The sequence below is a fragment of the Gracilinanus agilis genome, chromosome 4 (genome assembly GCF_016433145.1).
Source record: "Gracilinanus agilis isolate LMUSP501 chromosome 4, AgileGrace, whole genome shotgun sequence".
Lineage (NCBI taxonomy): Eukaryota > Metazoa > Chordata > Mammalia > Didelphimorphia > Didelphidae > Gracilinanus > Gracilinanus agilis.
Genome location: NC_058133.1, coordinates 52,772,135 through 52,789,083, shown reverse-complemented (window position 1 = coordinate 52,789,083; position 16,949 = coordinate 52,772,135).

The following is a 16,949-nucleotide window of genomic DNA, read 5'->3' as shown; positions in this document are numbered from 1 at the left end:
CTCTTTCTCCCTCATCAATGACCAGATGATTCTGAATTTCAAAACATAGAATTATATGGAATCCCCATCAGTATTGGTAGCAGTGTCTTTAGAATAACAGAAGCTAATAGCAACAATCTGTATCAACAGCTGAAAGAAGCTTGGAGAACAAAGCAGATACACCAAAGAAGCTAGCTTTGGGACTCTTCAGGTTCTATTTGAGAGCTATACTTAAGGAGATCTTCATGACAACTATAAGAGAAAATGACTGGGAGGAATGAATTTACATGCACTCTCAAAATTTCATCCCACTCTTCTTGGATAACTTGTGTGTGCAAGGGGAGGGTATATTCTGTTATGGAGAAAGGATTCCGTAATAATTGTTCTTGCTATACCTGCTTGGTGAATACCCTTTGATAAAAATTTAATTGACGCTAATGACTGATAGTCTTACTTGGAATTACATGAATAGAGGTTCATGAATGAAGTACCAGAGAATCTCAGCCCTTAACAACTTTGAGGGGAGTAAAAGTTAGCCACCTTTATGAGGATGACTTCTTGTACTAGTGAAAGTTGAGAAAATAAGCCCAAAGTACTATGCTCAGAATGAGAAGGGACCTGAGGAGGTTTCGACCCCACATTGAGCAAAAATTCCCTATACAACCTCCCCAGAAAAAGGTCACCCAACTTTCACTTAAAGAATTCCAAAGAGAAAGAATCCACTGTCTTCAGAGGCAATCCATTCTGTTTTTCTAACATCCACTTCCTTGGAAGTTTTTCTTTAAACCTAATTTAAATCTGTCTACACCTTTACATACATTGGTACTAATTTTGCCTTCCAAGGCTAAGAAGAACAAGACTAATTTCACTTTCACATGCCATCCCTCCAAGTACTTGAAGACAATCTCCCCCTTTCCTTCTCATCCAGCCACTTCTTAACAATTCTCTTCTTCAGACTAAATATTCTCAGTTCTTTCAACTGATTATTGTATGACCCTTTGTCACTCAAGGTCATTCATCATCCTCATACTTTTCTGGATCCTATGTAACCAAGCAATGTCCTTTCTAGGGGGCAGCTGGATAGCTCAGTGGATTGTGAGCCAGACCTAGAGACAGGAGGTCCTAGGTTCAAATCTGGCCTCAGACACTACCCAGCTGTGTGACCCTGGGCAAGTCACTTGATCCCCATTTCCTACCCTTACCACTCTTCTGCCTTGGAGCCAATACTCAGTATTGACTCCAAGATGGAAGGTAAGGGTTTAAAAAAAATCAATGTCCTTTCTAAAATGTAGAACCCTTAACAGAATATAATATTTGAGATGTGGCCTTGAAGAGATTATTGATTATTTATCAGGGAGTGTATAGGCTTTCTTTTGTATAGGGGAGGAAGGAAACAAAGCAACCACATTTGTTAAGTAGAGATGTGTTAGTTCTATGTCCTACTAGGTTGAGTGCTAGGATCACAAATATAAGCAAAAAAAAAATGTCCCTGCCCTTAAGGGGCTTATATTGTAATGAGGGAAGACATAGGCAAAAAGGAGTTAAAATGGGGAGGAAGGAATAGCCGGCTGGGGCCAATTGTATTGAAGTCCCCAAAGTCAGAAGCAGAATGGAGAAGGGAATGAAGACTGGGTAGATCTGGTCCCTCCACAAAATGAAGGTTCCTGGAGGATCTCATTAATTGGAGAGATGTGCCAGCATACCAGAATGATATTCCAGGATGAAAAGGAAAATGGATGTTCCAGGGCGGGGAACTTCCAGGCACTGAGGGACGTTCCAGAGTGAGAAAATAGCTGAGATGTAGCATCAAAGTCAAGAAAGGCAGGAAAACATCCAAGAGGGGAATATAACCATGATCATCTTCTAATACATAATGCATAATGGTTTCTAAGGATTCTTGCTTCTATCCTTCACTAAGAAGGAATCTCTTTATAATTTATTTACATTAACTAACTAAACAGTTTATTTAACTACAAGTGATGGTTATCTGAAATTGCTGAATGATGACAGAAGCGAATTTGTATTTGGGATGGTTCTGATCAGAGTCTTGATTGAAAATTAATTAACAAGCGTGATTGTGACATAGGAAATTCAAAATCTTATACCATTTTTAGAGCAATTAAATTTAATTAGAAAATCCAGGCCTGAGGATGCAATAAATGCTTTAGTGGCCAGGTCATTGAAGAATGGAGTACTGCTTATTTTGCTTGTCTAATACCCACAAGAATGTGTTACAGATTAAATTCATCCTTCCATTTTAGGGTGGTTTGTCATATGTTTTTGTGAGCCCAGAGAATTTAGACCAACATCTTCCTTGAAATGGAGAGCAAAGAGTTCCTTGATAGTGGTTGCTGCTATATTTATTTACTCTATTCTTGAAGACTTATGATTCAATAGAGGTTTCTTTACATTCTAGTTAAAGTTTATTTATTCATTATTCCCAGTATGTGATTCTGGGTAGCTACCTGGGGTTAGGAAGGCCTGACTTCCAATCTGAATTCAGATACTTTGTGACCCAAATCAAGTTACTTAACTTCTATTTACCTCAGTTCCTCATCTGTAAAATAGTCACACTTTGGAGAAGGAAGTGGCAGATCACTCTAGTATCTTTGCCAAGAAAATTCCATGTACAAAATCCATGGGGGTTATGAAGAGTTAGATATGATTGAATGATTAAACACCACCACAGTATCTGATCCCCCCTAGGTGTCTGCAGATCTTTCCTGTGGCTAGAAGGTTTTCCTTCCTTACTTCTGATTCTCAGATTCCTTAAGCTGGAAGAGCCATATACTTCAACTTGAGAATTTTACAAATATGGAAACTGAGGCCCAGAAAGTTTAAATGACTTGACAAGGGTTTTACAGGTAAATAAAGTCAGAATTAGGTTTGAACTTGAGTCCTCCTACTGTATTCAGTCCACTGTACTCTGCCAGATAATAACAAATCCTCCCACCCTCTTTCATTTTCCTTGAACTGCATTGATTTATGTCTACATTGTGTGCCTAGGGAATATCGTAAGGACTTTGAGTATAATAAACACTTTATTTTTTCCCTTTGTATTCTTAGTGCCAAGCATAGTGCCTGGCATATCTGAAACGCTCAGTAAATGTATGCTGAATAGAATGAAACTTTGAAGTGTTTTGGTATTTTCTAGGAAATATAGTATAGGAAGCTATATTGTAGAAAACATTATCCCACATTGCTTTAGCAATTAGAAAGTCCCAAGCACACCCCAAATATTGGCAACGCTTTATTACTTACTGAAACAGAAACTGCTTTAGGCAGCAGCACCAACTTCCTCCAAATGGGAAAATGAATTCACTAAAAATTCTTTTTCATATATTTTTATATGGCATTTCATATATATTTTTATATGGCAAAGTTGGTGCTATATAAACTATAATACTGAGGCAACAAGGGGGCATAGCGGATAGAGCATAAGCCCTAGAATTAAGAAGACCTGAGTTCAAAAGTCACTTTCTTGCTGTGTATCTCCTGGCAAATCACTTAACTTATTTTAGCCTTGGTTTCTTCAATTATAAAATGAGAAATATTTGTAAGGCACTAGCAAAGTGCTTGGCACAAGATAAACATTTCAAACATACAGGCATCTCTTCCACATTGTGACTTTCCCCATTGAGGTCTTGATATATCACAGATGAGCATAAGAAATTAAATGGGAATTTTTTAGGAGTTTTGCAGAAGCCACAGATGACATGCAAAGGCTAGCAGATGACACAGAAAAAAGTTTAGAAACCCAGAAATGCATAAAATTTATGTACAGTACTGTATAATATCAACATTTTTATCTTTTAATACCATAAATATACATAATTTCTTTTTTTAAGTTAAATAAGTAAAAAAATATAGTTTGTGGAAAAGAACATGAAAGCCAGAAGATGACATACAAAGACTAGAAATATAGATATCTTAAAAATTTTAGTAACTAAAAAATGCATATAAGTTACTGTAAACACCCCATAAAAGAAAAAGAAAAAAATTCAGACTTCTTTTCTGGTATAAAAAATTTTACATGGATTTTCCAGATGGTAGAGGTGCTGCGCTCCTAACCCCAGAGATGTAGAAGGGTTATCTGTTCTTTCTTTCTCTCTACATATAGACACACTCATATATTTTATGTCAAATATTCTTTCTGTTGAAGAAGCAACATATTCTTTCTATTGCTTGACAAGAATGAAATGAAAGAGATGAGAACCAGACCTTGAAATTAAGGGATCTCCTTCTACTCATCAACTGGGTTTGAACTTAGGTAGTTGCCTAGAGCACTAAAATATTAAGTGCTTAGTATAATTTCACATGACCAGAAGGGAGACTTGAACTGTGACCTTCTGAATTTCAAGATTTGTTTTCTATTTACTCTTCCATATTGCAGTTGTGGTAAAAATGAACTCCTTCTTTTGTTGTTTGTTCTGGTATACTAAGGACACCAAATATGTTAGTATGGGCTCTTTTATCATCTCCATATTCTGGGATTTCTTTGGATTGGTTATCCCAGCATTATCCTTCATATCTTTAGGATGATTTCCAGATTGTCGTCCAAGATTTCATGGTTGGGTTTTTTTTTGTTTTATTAAACAATAAACTATAGGTTGTGGCTAGTGAATTTGTGCTTTGCAAATACAGGCAATACTTCTTCAGGATTTGACAGGACCTTCTAATGATCAGAACTTTCATAGCAGAAGTACTACAGAATAACTCTATATTAAAAAATGTACTGGAGGAACTGGGGATTAATAGCCTGAAGAAGAAAAATCTTACTTAGTAAGATTTTTAGTAAGTAAGATTACTTAGTAAGGCCATGATAGTTGACAATATTAGAAGGACTATCATGTAGGAAAAGTAGTATATTTCTTCTCTTTTTTCTCAGAGTGTAGCACTAAAGAAAAAAATAATTAAAATTGCAAGGAAGAAACCTTAGCTTTGATATGAAGAAAAAAATACTAGAAATTAGGCCTCCTAAGTCACAGAGACAATTTTGGGAGATAGTATGTTTTGACTCATGGAGGATTAAAAAATACTCTTTGACTACTTGTTGAAAAACACATAGAAAGAATTATTATTATAGTTTATTGTTAAATATTATATATTTTATTATTACATATTGTTTTATATTTTCAATAAACATTTATTTTCTCTAAAATATCTGTAACAAATGTGCATAGTCAAGCAAAACAAATTTCCACTTTAGTCACATCCAAAAATATGTCTCTCTGCCTCCTGAGTCCATCACCTCTTGGCTAGGAGAAGGTAACTTTGAAAGATAACATTTTTCAAAAAGAACTTTGAAAGGGAGTTATTTTGCAAGGATAAGGTAGACTAGATGGTCATTGATACAACGTGGAAAAATTCTGTAATTCTATCAATATCTGATACCATAAACTTTTTCCTTAATCTCCAGCCAATGGAAGCTAAATTATCATAAAAAAATGTTACCTGCTCTGCATTTCATGGTTGTTTGTTCCACAATAGCCTTCAAAGGAATTGTTTTACTCTGAGATCAAATTTGGTACATGACGGATGGATATTAAGATAAACTTTACATTCAATTTCTGGGCCAGTTCATGGTGTAGAAAGAATGGTGACAAGTAAAAATGTCAAGCACAGAGTATGCACAGAGGGTTCTCTATGCTTATAGAACTCTTGGTTTATACCGATTTCCTGCATTCTTCCATTGGTTGGTAGATTTGCCAGATAGTCTAAAAGTCTTGATTAGGAATGCTAACTTAAACATAGCACAAGTTAAAAGTTTGGGTTTTCGGGTTGTCAGAGGCTTTGTGAAATATGTCATTTAAAAAAAATTGGTAATACCATTCCTCTCCTCAATTAACAAGCATAAGCAAGAGTTGGCTGGACTTGGTTGCATGTCCTGCAGGGCATGGAAGGCTCTGATAGAAACCTGCACAGTTGTAGGGCAGATTTGATCCAAAGCAAGTGCTGCCCATACTCCATGTGGAGGATAGCAAATCTGTACTAGCAAATGGGTTGGCACCAATCTGCATGAACACAATTCAGGTATATGCTGCAAAAAAGCAATCCGTGGCTAAGCACAGATAAGTGTTATTACTCATATGCTGTCCCGGTAAAATTATATAGTGTAGGCATGCTGTGAGAGTCTTCATAGTCTTCCAAGAGTTTCTCAGAGTTAATTCTTTTGCTGGGCTTTTTTCTCTGCTTTAGCCCTTCTCTTCTTTATAGGAGTATTTTGAGTGTTACACTTAATGAAAATGATTCATAGGAAGGAACATTATGGTTTTCAGTATAAATTGGAAATCCCCTGTAGTGAAATCTCAGAACCTTATTATTGTACCTCTCAATGCAACAACTTATGCCATTAGTTCTGGATGGTGCTATTAGAGGTCTCTACCTGATCGCTCCTCTCTTTCTTTCTCTCTTTCTTAGCAGGTCCTTTGGTTTTGTTTTGCTTTATACATATTTTTTTAAAGAAATGCACTCTAATGTCATCAGCAAAGGGAGAATGAATGAGTCACAGGTTGGATCTTTCTAGCCTAGCCATGGGCTTCCCAATCAGGAGGCATTCACTGTTGAGTGTGAAGGTTTTGCTTTATAGGAGCACTCCAAATCAATGACATTTAAGTGACTCTGATCATTTTTGAGCCTGTTTATCCCAACTATCCAAAGTCAACGCACAGCCTGACAAATGTTCCGGGGCTAAAAATGAAACCAACTTGCTTCCAATTTTCAAATAGCTTTTGTGTGAATACTGCTTATGTGTTAACCTGAGCACTAACACAGTAGCAGTGTAGGGCTGGAAACACCTTTGTCCCTTCTAATATCAATTTTCCTGCCAAGGCACTAAAATCATCAGTGCATAAATTCATCCTTGTACAGAAAGAAGATAGGGTACGGTTATTTTTTTTTTAAAGCAAACTGTCAGGTTTTATGGTTTTGTTTTTTTTTTTTTTTTTTTTTTTTTTTTTTTTTTTTTTGCAGATTCACCCACACTGAGTAAGGAATTCGTCTTTTCTGAATACAGATGATGGCAACTTGACTCTGAAACAAGAACTTGAGCCTGATAAGTTGTTTAACAAAAGGCTAAGGATGTTTAACAAACAGTAAGATAAATGATTATAATTTACCAATCATTATATATTTAGATATAAAATATGCAGTTTTTCTGGCTCATTAGGCAACCTAATCACATGAATATGGGAAGAACCCATGACGTAATATTTCAGAAATATCTTTCACTAATTAAGAAATCCCTCTGTGGGAAATCCTTTCCCCTAAATAGATTGACATGCTGATTTTTTCAATTCCCTTTTGTGGATAGTCCTCTCTTATTAGAAAGCACGCTTCTCAAGTACAGGTATTATCTTTATGCTTTTAATTGTATCTCTAGCACTTAATTCAGTGCCTAACAATAGTAAGTTTTTAATATTTACTGCTGGTTGACTAACGGTTATCTAGGAACTCCAGCAACACAGATTATAAACTCTCTAGTCTTTGATTTAGTAAATAAATCTTAGGAAGATACCTACGTAGAGTGCACAAAGTTTAAAAACTTGCTCTTTAATCAGAAGACCTGGGTTTACTAAGAGGAGACCTCATCTCTGATGCTTACTACCTGTGCAACCTCAGGCAAACTATAGTATCACAGAATCATAAATCTAGTGCTGGAATGGAAGACAGAAACCAACTAGTTTGCTCTTCTTGTTTTACAGACGAGTAAAATGGGCTTAAGTGACTTTCCCAAAGATTCATAAGCTAAGATATAGGATTTGAACCCAGTTCTTCTGACTACAAATCCCCCCTCCTGATCCCCAATTTTCTTGTCTCTAAAATGACAGAACTGAACTAAATGGTTTCTGAAGGCCCTTTTAGTTGTAGATTTATGAGCTCATGACTAAGAAAGTTCACCTAGGTCAAAAAGATAGCTATCAGAGGGTAGATTGGAACTTAGATTTCCATTACTCCAAGGATATTTCCCTCTACAGGATGGCTATCAAGAGTCTCTAGCCCTATAACAAAGGAGAAAAATAAAAGTCTAGACCAATTTGCACTCAATAAAATAACTGAAACTAGGATTTTAAAGAAAAACAAAAAGTTACAGTATTGGCCAAGGTGATTTTTGACTCTCCATATACAATGTCTCACCACAGACAGGGTACTCCTATAAGTTCTACAGATGGCTGCTTAATGTGTAAATTAATCTGACTCAGGGAGGATCATTCTAGGTCCTGGCAGTTATAATTACATATCAGGATAAAACCTTGTTCAACAAATTTGTTCTACCACAGAAATGCAGTACCTACATAAGTTTATTTAAATTCTTTAATTATTTACTGTCAAAATCTGTGATACACATAGCATTTCAGCTTTACAAATAATGATCACAATGATATATCATGGTACCATTGACATAAAACAAACAAAGTAATTAAAAAATAAAGGAGAAAAAAGAAACAAGAAATAAAACTTACACTTACATCCCCACACATGTTGGGTTTTCAAAGCAAATGCATCCAACAATAGACTTCAATCGGGGTCCAGGCATTTTGGAGGATCCAATTAAATGAGTTGCTTCTTTGGCTATTTTTCTTTTCTTTCTTTAAATGTTCTTTTTCCTTTTTTTTTAAACTAAGATCCTCAAATTGGGTCTATATTAAGCTGAATTTAAAGGTTTACTTCAACTTCAAGGTAACGGATGAAAGTTTATTTAAAACAGTTAATGAGATTCGTATGAATGTTCAACTTTTATTTGAAGAGTTTAGGAGAGCAGGAACCTTGAAAAGCACATCTGTTCCTGCTCCTGGTGCTCACAAACAATCCCCTTCTCCCTATTAACATGCAGAACAGAATTCTCTGTGAAAAATATTCGGCTATTGACAAAGAATTTTCTTTTTTCTCTTTTTTTTCTTCTCCTTCTAAGATAGGCTTTAATCCTGTCCATACTCAATTAAACTAAATCCTAATTAAAATGAGCTAATCTGAAACACTCACTCCCTCACACACAAAAAGGAAAGAAAAAGTATAGTAAGATGAGATCTGCAGCTATTATATTTCAAAGGAACTCATTCCTCCCAATGGCAGTATTTAACGATAAAATTAACTACATCCCTTGCCCAAGGTAGAGGAACCAGTCTTCTCACTCCATTTATGCCACCATGTCATCTGTGAGGTGGTTCAATATTGCAGGTCTTTCATTCCATGAATTTGACCAATATATATTTATGCACTGTCAAGTCAGGGATTATTGTCTTCTATGCCAAGTGGAGTGAAGGGCCACAGCACTTCTGCAGAGAATTATGCTTACTAAAACCAATTTGCCTAAATTATCTGGATATCTCAAAGAGAAATATTTGGCTTTTTCCCCTCCACATGGTTATGTGTAGAGGCAGAGGAAAGTCCAGATATAAGGAGAAATAGGTAGGAGTTGAGTCTTGAGGATTTGTGGGATTTTCCCCATGGATTTTAACTCATTAGTTTTTAGGGGCAAGGCATATTGGGGTCTTTCAAGTGATCTCTTAGAGTCTAATGTGGGATGATACAAGGATAACACAGGACATGGCCTCTTGAAAATAAAGACCAGATAGGTTGAGATAGAATACAGAGAAGGTGCCATGATGGGCATGATCTCATGATCTTTTCTCCAAAGTCAGAGATGAGTTGTAGGTAGTTCTTCCTATATTGGGTTGAGGAACTCTATTTTATTGAGACCTCAGTAGAACTTTACCTACCTGTCAGTGCTGCCTTTACTAGATGATGGAACCATTCCTTCCTTTAGTCAATAGGGTATGGAAGATTTTCATTTAGTACACAAAATTATCTCCTACCATGAACCAGAGAGTGAGGACTCCTACCTAATGAGGATGTGAAGAACTGAGAGAGTTTCAGCTTCTGCTACTTACATTGTCTTACCCTTTTTTTCTTTCTATCTCTCTGAATTTTTTTTTTTTATTAGAGCAATGACTTTTGGTGGAAGCTTGATTGGTATGGCAAAATGTTATGTTATGTCATATTATATATCATATCAGATTGTATCAGATTGTATTGTATCAGATTATATCACATATGTTTTAATGTTCTGTTATTTTATGCTATGTTATGTTATATCATTTTATGTGACGTGATATATTATAGTCTATCATATCATATTATTCCATTTTATATATTGGTCAGGAGTGTATTATTGTGAAAGTCCCTCAAAATATATCATTTTAAAAACCCCTTTTTCATAGACAATAAAATTGAAACTCAGTCGGCCAATTAGCATTTATTAAGCACCTACTATGTATCAGGTACTATGTTAAGTACTAGGTATACGTGATAAAAAATGAAGCAGTCTCTCTTTCCAAAGCACTAACCTTCTAGCTGGGGAAAGAAGGCATTCGCATACAACTAACTACAAAACATCCAAATTAAATGTCAGGGAACTTGTCATGGAGACAGTACTTAATGGAGGCGAATCCAGAATCTAGTGAATTCTGAAGGGGGCGAGGGATGCTAATGTGGGTTTTGAAGTGTTGTGGTTTTGGGAACTGCATCCCCCAGAGTGCCTCAGGGGTCCCGCTCTACTACTTCCGGGCATGGGTTTGGTCTTGAATTGGACCAATCCTGTGCTAGGGAGGGGCCATGACCCCTACTTCCGGGCTCGGAACTGGTCTACATAAGGACCAATCCCGCTCCTAGGAGGGAACTTTGAATAGGAGGAACTTCACAGTAGTGGGGAGGTAGTTAATTTTAGCCCAGGAAAGTCTGGTTGTTTTCTCTTTAATAAAGTTTTTAAAAAGGATCAAAGTCAAAGTAGTAGAGTTTTTCTTTTAGCAATCCTCACTAAGAAGTGTAGGATGTAAGGAAATTAGCATTTATTAAGCAGCTATATGTTCCCTTCAGGGTTCTGAGGGTTTGACAAATCTTCCCTCATTTTTATCCCCACAAATACCTTTGAAGGTAGGTGAAATTATTATCTCTATTTTGAAGATGAGGATACTCAGGCAAACAAAGTTTAAAGGACTAGCCCACGATCACACAGTTAGTCAGTTCTCTGAGCCTGGCTTTGAAGTGAGCTCTTCATGACTTTCACCTTAGAACTCCAAGATTGGTGCCACCCAATTGAAGAAGGAACAGCAGAATAAGGTCTAGAGAAACGAAATGGGAGGACCTGTGTTAAGAAACAACAAAAAAGTAGAGTTTGACTTGGCTTTATTTTGTGTAAAGGGAGTATAATATGCAATAAGACTAAAAAATAATTAAAAAAAAACAAATTGTGAAAGACTATGGATGTTGTATTTTAACTAGAGGCAAAAGGGAACAAATGGTACATTTGGAGCATTTGGGTGACAAGACTAGATTTGTGCTTTTGGAAAATCACTTTAGTGGAATGATTGCAGAAAGAGAGACTTGAAGCAAGAGAGGAAATTAGGAGGTCCTAGGTGGTGGGGAGGCAAAGAATGACAAAAAAAAGACAGACTTTTGTTTGTTTGGGGGCTTTTTCTTTCACCGATTGTCTTGGCCAAGGCTACGAAGAGGTATAGACACCTCTTAAGCTAGAGACCCATGGATATGAGCAGGTAAAAGTACAGAATTCTCAAGATACAAGCTCCTGCTCAACAATTTAGGTGAACTCTAAGAAATATTATGGGAGAAATAAGCCCACATTCAATCATCAAGAACGAGTGTTTGGGACAGTCTCGAAAGGGTTCCTGCTGCGTCTCATCTGAGCTCCCCACAACCGCCAGATTCTTCAATGTGTTTACTTAGAGAGGTCAATAACTGGTTATCCCACAAACCTCTCTAGGCTAGATAATAACAAAGTATTAGTTGTTATTCATCTACAGTTGTCAGCGGCACACTGGGAGGTATCCAGTGTTTTCATTCTTTCCCCGATTATAAATGAGAGGGATAAAAGTGGATCATGGCCTAACTGTGGACAAGCCTTTCCACAGCTTGGGAAGCAAACGTGGAGAAAAAAAGAAACAAAGGAAGCAGTATTTAATTAAGTTACAACCCCTTGCAGGGATGGCATCGACTCTGCAAGAAAGCAAATATTCCCAACTCTTGCGAGCACAGAGACAAACCCAGGCTTTTGACTAAACAAGATGTCTTTATTTTTAGTTTGTACCGGTTTTCCGATGTTCTGACTTCTGTTAACAACTGCTTTAAAAAAATGGGGATATGATAATAATAGGTGTAAATGTGAATCTAGCATTGAAATCCAGGCATTGGTCAAGTCCAGGAGACATAAAAGCCCTTGTCTTTGTCCTCTTCTACTTGGTACCTGGAGAAGGCAGGAGATCGGTTCTTGTCCTGGACGTGGATGCAAAACCTCAGAGAGCAAAGAGGGAATCGCTGTTTTTCCAAAGTCAGTTTTGCAAGTCTGTGAACCTCTCTGTCACTTAACAGAAAAGGGGGATAAATTAAAGTTCAGGAGATGTAGTTGTGGGAACTGATGTTCAAAACCTACATAAGAATGCTTCCCTGTTCTCCCTGTTCTTGGGACCCAATTACAGGAACCTGATTTCCATATGTGTGCTTTTGCTATTTATGAAAGTGTCTGTGCTCGTATTAAGGATATTCAAATTGAAATCTGGGGAAGAGTTCATCATTACTAGGTATAATTTAGGGATGGTTAGGGGTGAGATAAAAAAAATCATTTTTCTTATAGTAAAGGTGTTAGAATGTGGGCTAGAATTTGCTATCCTCAGATGTATTTGGAACTGCCTGAATGGTTTAAAACAAAAGCATTCAGTAGTGGTCCAGGGTCAACTTGGAAGGAGGCCACCAGTGGAGAGCCCCAGGGATTTGTGCTATTTAGCATTATTAAGGATTTGGATGAAAATAGAAATGGAATCTCTTTAAATTTATAGATGCTAGGAACTAGAGGGCTAAACTAACTTACTGGAGGTCAGAATAAAGTTCCCCACACCCCCCAAAATATATTGATGACCTGGAAAACTGGGCTGATTATCATAAGATGAAACTTAAAAAGGATAAATTTAAAGTACAACATGGATGAAAAAAATCCTTCATAGGTAGAAGGATAAAAAGATAGTTTGTTTAAAAAGTTGGGTCTTAATATGCTTTAAGTCTAATATTTGGCAACAGAGTGATATGATAAACAAACAGAAAAAGCTAATGTGAATTGGTTATAAGACAAGGAATGTTTCTAGGGAAAAGGAAGGTATGGTTCCACAGGGTTTTCTCTGGCTCTTTTCTCTAAGGGCAAAATATGTTATATTTTAACTCTTTCATCCAAAACAGGATTCTCCAGAACTAGAGATACTTGGATGGATGGGTGGGTACAGTATCTCTTTTCTCTTTTATTTCCTCACTTTTTAGGGGCTAATGACTGACACCTCAGTTTCATTGACACAAAGGATTATTTATTTGAAATGTATAGCAAAGATAAATATCCAAACATTTCCCCCCAATACCTAGGGTAAAAATGTCCCTACACCACCATTCTGTACAGAAAGGAGGACTATTAGGCTGATACCTTAACTCAGTTCCTATATAACATTAGACTTGGGGTAGAAAGCTTGAATGCTACACTGGCTACAACACTCAGATTGCTTTCAGGATGTCCCAGATACTTGAGTTTGAGCTCCTGGATCAGTGTTCTAATCCTTGAAGAGAAGAAAAAAAAAATACAAACAAAAGATGACCCAAATCTTAATTTCATTTCTTGGGGCTATCTGGCATGAAGGAAGAAGGCCCTACCCAATTTACTGCTATGATTGGAGGATTCCTCCACTTACCAATGTGAAAGAAGGGAAAAGAGGCAGACTGCTTTTTGAGGTTGCTTTAAAAATTCTAGCTAAAAAACAAAGGAAAGAGGTTGCTCCCAACCACCTCATAGATAGTACAGAATGTCTGCACATGCTTCTGTCTCCAAGAAGCAGGTCCATCAATATCTCCTATGTGAATGAGTACATCTTACCCAATCAAGACATGTACTATACCTCTATTACACCTCTTTTGGTTTGTTATATTCATTTTTGAGTGCCTCAGTTTGAAATACTAGTTGATAAACTTGAGAATGGCCAGAGGAGAGCAACCTGGATAGCAAAGCATCTTTAGGCCATGTCAGTTAAAAATCTGTGAAAGGATGCGTGATTCTTCTCTCCATTTAGACTGAGAGCTCCTGGTAATCAGGGACAGTCTTTTGCTTTTCTTTGAATCCCTAGCATTTAGCACAGTGTCATGCACATAGATATTTGTTGTTAAGTCATCACAGCCATGCCCAGCTTTGTGTGACCTCATTTGGGGTGTTCTTGGCAAAGAAGCTTGAGTGATTTGCACTTTCCTTCTCCAGTTCATTTTATAGACAAGGAACTGAGGCAAGCAGGTTTAAGTGACTTGCCCAGGGCCACACAGCCAGTAAGTTTCTGAGGCCAGATTTGAACTCATGAAGATGAGTCTTCCTGACTCCAGGTCTGGCACTTTATCCATTGTGCCACCTAGATGTCCAGTAGCACTTAAAAATGTCAAATTATGTAATATTTAATTTAAAGAATAGACTTGGGGTAGACAGGTCATGAGAGCTGTCTTTAAATATTTGAAAGACTATCTGCTACATGGGAATGGGATTAGATATATGTAAAGCAATTTAATATTAACAAATTGACAAGTGCTACATGTTTTGCTTGTTCCTAAAGGGAAGAACCAAGAAAAATGGATGAAATTGACAAAATATTAAATTTAGATTTTGATGTCAAGAGAAAAATATCCAAAAAATTCCAGCTATTCCAAAAAGTGGATTGGACTATCTTGAGTGGATCTGCCTTCACTGATGGTCTTCGACAGGGGCTGGATGAACATTTGGGAGGCAAGGTATAGTGAGTATTTTTTTGCAGGATATGGATTGGAGATTTCTTTCAAATCTAAATTTCTGTAATTTTGTGATTCTAGATGGGTCCATGGCAAAGTAAGATGTTGCCTACCTATTGTGAAAACATCTCTCCTAATGCCCTGCCACAGTAGTAGAAGTTAATCCTTTGAGTTAAGCTATGATTATTCCATAAATCTTTAAAAAAAAGAGGTTACCTTTGACTGGTTATACATAGATAGTCAGAATTTCTGTGTTATTCAGAAGTGTAAGATCTCATTACCAGAGAAAAGTGCTTTGTAGGAACCTGACACATGCCGCATAGATTTTTTATAGGAAGAGGGAAAAATGGCAAAAATCTACCATGTAAGGGCAATACAAGTAGAAGATAGTCCTGGCTAACATAATTTCAAATAAAATCAGAGCTTGGAGGGAGTTTAGAGGTCATGTACTTGAAATTTCTTATTTTCTAGATGAGAATATTGAAGGTCAAAGATCTGAAACTAATTACCCAAGATCCAATATGTAGAAAGTGGCCAAACCAATATTTTAATTCTGCTCATCTCCAAAATCCAGTAGTTTTTCCTTTATGGAATGCTCTAGTCAGCCAAAAGGCAAAATGATAGCATTGGACATTGCTAGAAATTATGGGGAAAACAAAAAAAAATTTTTTTTGCTGACTCAATTCTTGCTAACAGCTATATGGTATAATCTGTATCATTGATATTCAGTCTGACTTCGAGGTGGTGTTTAAAGAAACCCAGCATTCATCTTTCTAGAGATTCATTCTGAGAAACCCAGGAGGAGTATAGATTGGACATGGTCAAAGTGAGATGATTGCATTTGGAAGTTTTGGTGAAAAAGAACTGTCGTTCTCCAGCAGGGAAATCATTGTTGATTGCATAATCATCAAAATAGTGGCAAACTCATTAAAACACATATATGCTTGAAAAAAATAATCTTTCTAGAGTACAAATTTGTAAATCTTTAATTTTTGTATCTTTTGCTCTCAACATGTCTAGTGATGAGGTATGTGAATGAAATGATATAGTTATATATCAAATGATTTAGAATATTTTAAAAATCATAATAGGAAGCTTCCCTAAACCTTCTTCATGAATATAAACTGAAAAGAAATTTAGTTAATTTTAATGCCCTCAACTTTTCTTGTCCTTTCAAGCAGGAAGCATATAATTCTAAGAAATATTCTTGTCAGATATTCAGACTAGTAAATTTCACTGAGTGTCTATATATCCTTTTGGGATCTAAGTCAATTTTTCCTTTCTTTTCTAATAATTGATGGACATTTGGAAATCAGGTTTGAGAGCATCATTGAGAGTAAGAGGTTAGTCTGAGAGTGAGAGAAATGATTAACATTTTCTCCATCATTCTGAGGCTGATTTTAATCTTGGCCCTGAATGGAAATGCTAACAATATCATACATTTATAGAATGCTTTATATTCAGCAAATTGCTTTCATATGTGTTATCTCATTAGATCCTCATGACAGTGTGAATTAGGCAGGGCAGATATTATTATCTCTACTTGTCATATCAAAGAAATAAAAGAAAGGTTTAGCCTAGGAAGTCAGTGGTAGAGATGGGATTAGAATTCAGGTCTCCTGATGCCTAGTTTCAATACAACATGCTGCATTTATGAAAAAGGAAGAGTTGACATCATTTTCTTCCTTTATTCTCTAGGTCATTGACTCTATAACTGAATGGGACCTTTGAATAATAATTATTATTTATATTGAACTTTAAAATTTGCAGAATACCTTTTATGTGTTATCTCTTTAGACACTTATAAGAAGCCTACAAGTTAAATGGCTATTATTATCTCCAATATATATAAAGAAAAGACAAAAGAGGTTAAATGATTTGCCCAGGGTCACACAACTAATAAGTCTCACACAGATAATGTCTCAAAGGTGGTGGTATCTGAACTCAGATCATTCTGACTAAGTTGACCATTTTATATACTATAAGCTATAATTTCCTTTGTGGTGATGCTGCAGACAAAAAAGTGCCATATTTTCATTTAAAACTCAATTCTAGGATTCCAACTTCATCATTGTACCACTCCTTTCTTCCTTATTTCCTTCCCTCTCTCCTTCTTTCTCTCCTTTATTTGTCCTTTTCCTTTATTTCTTTTATTCATA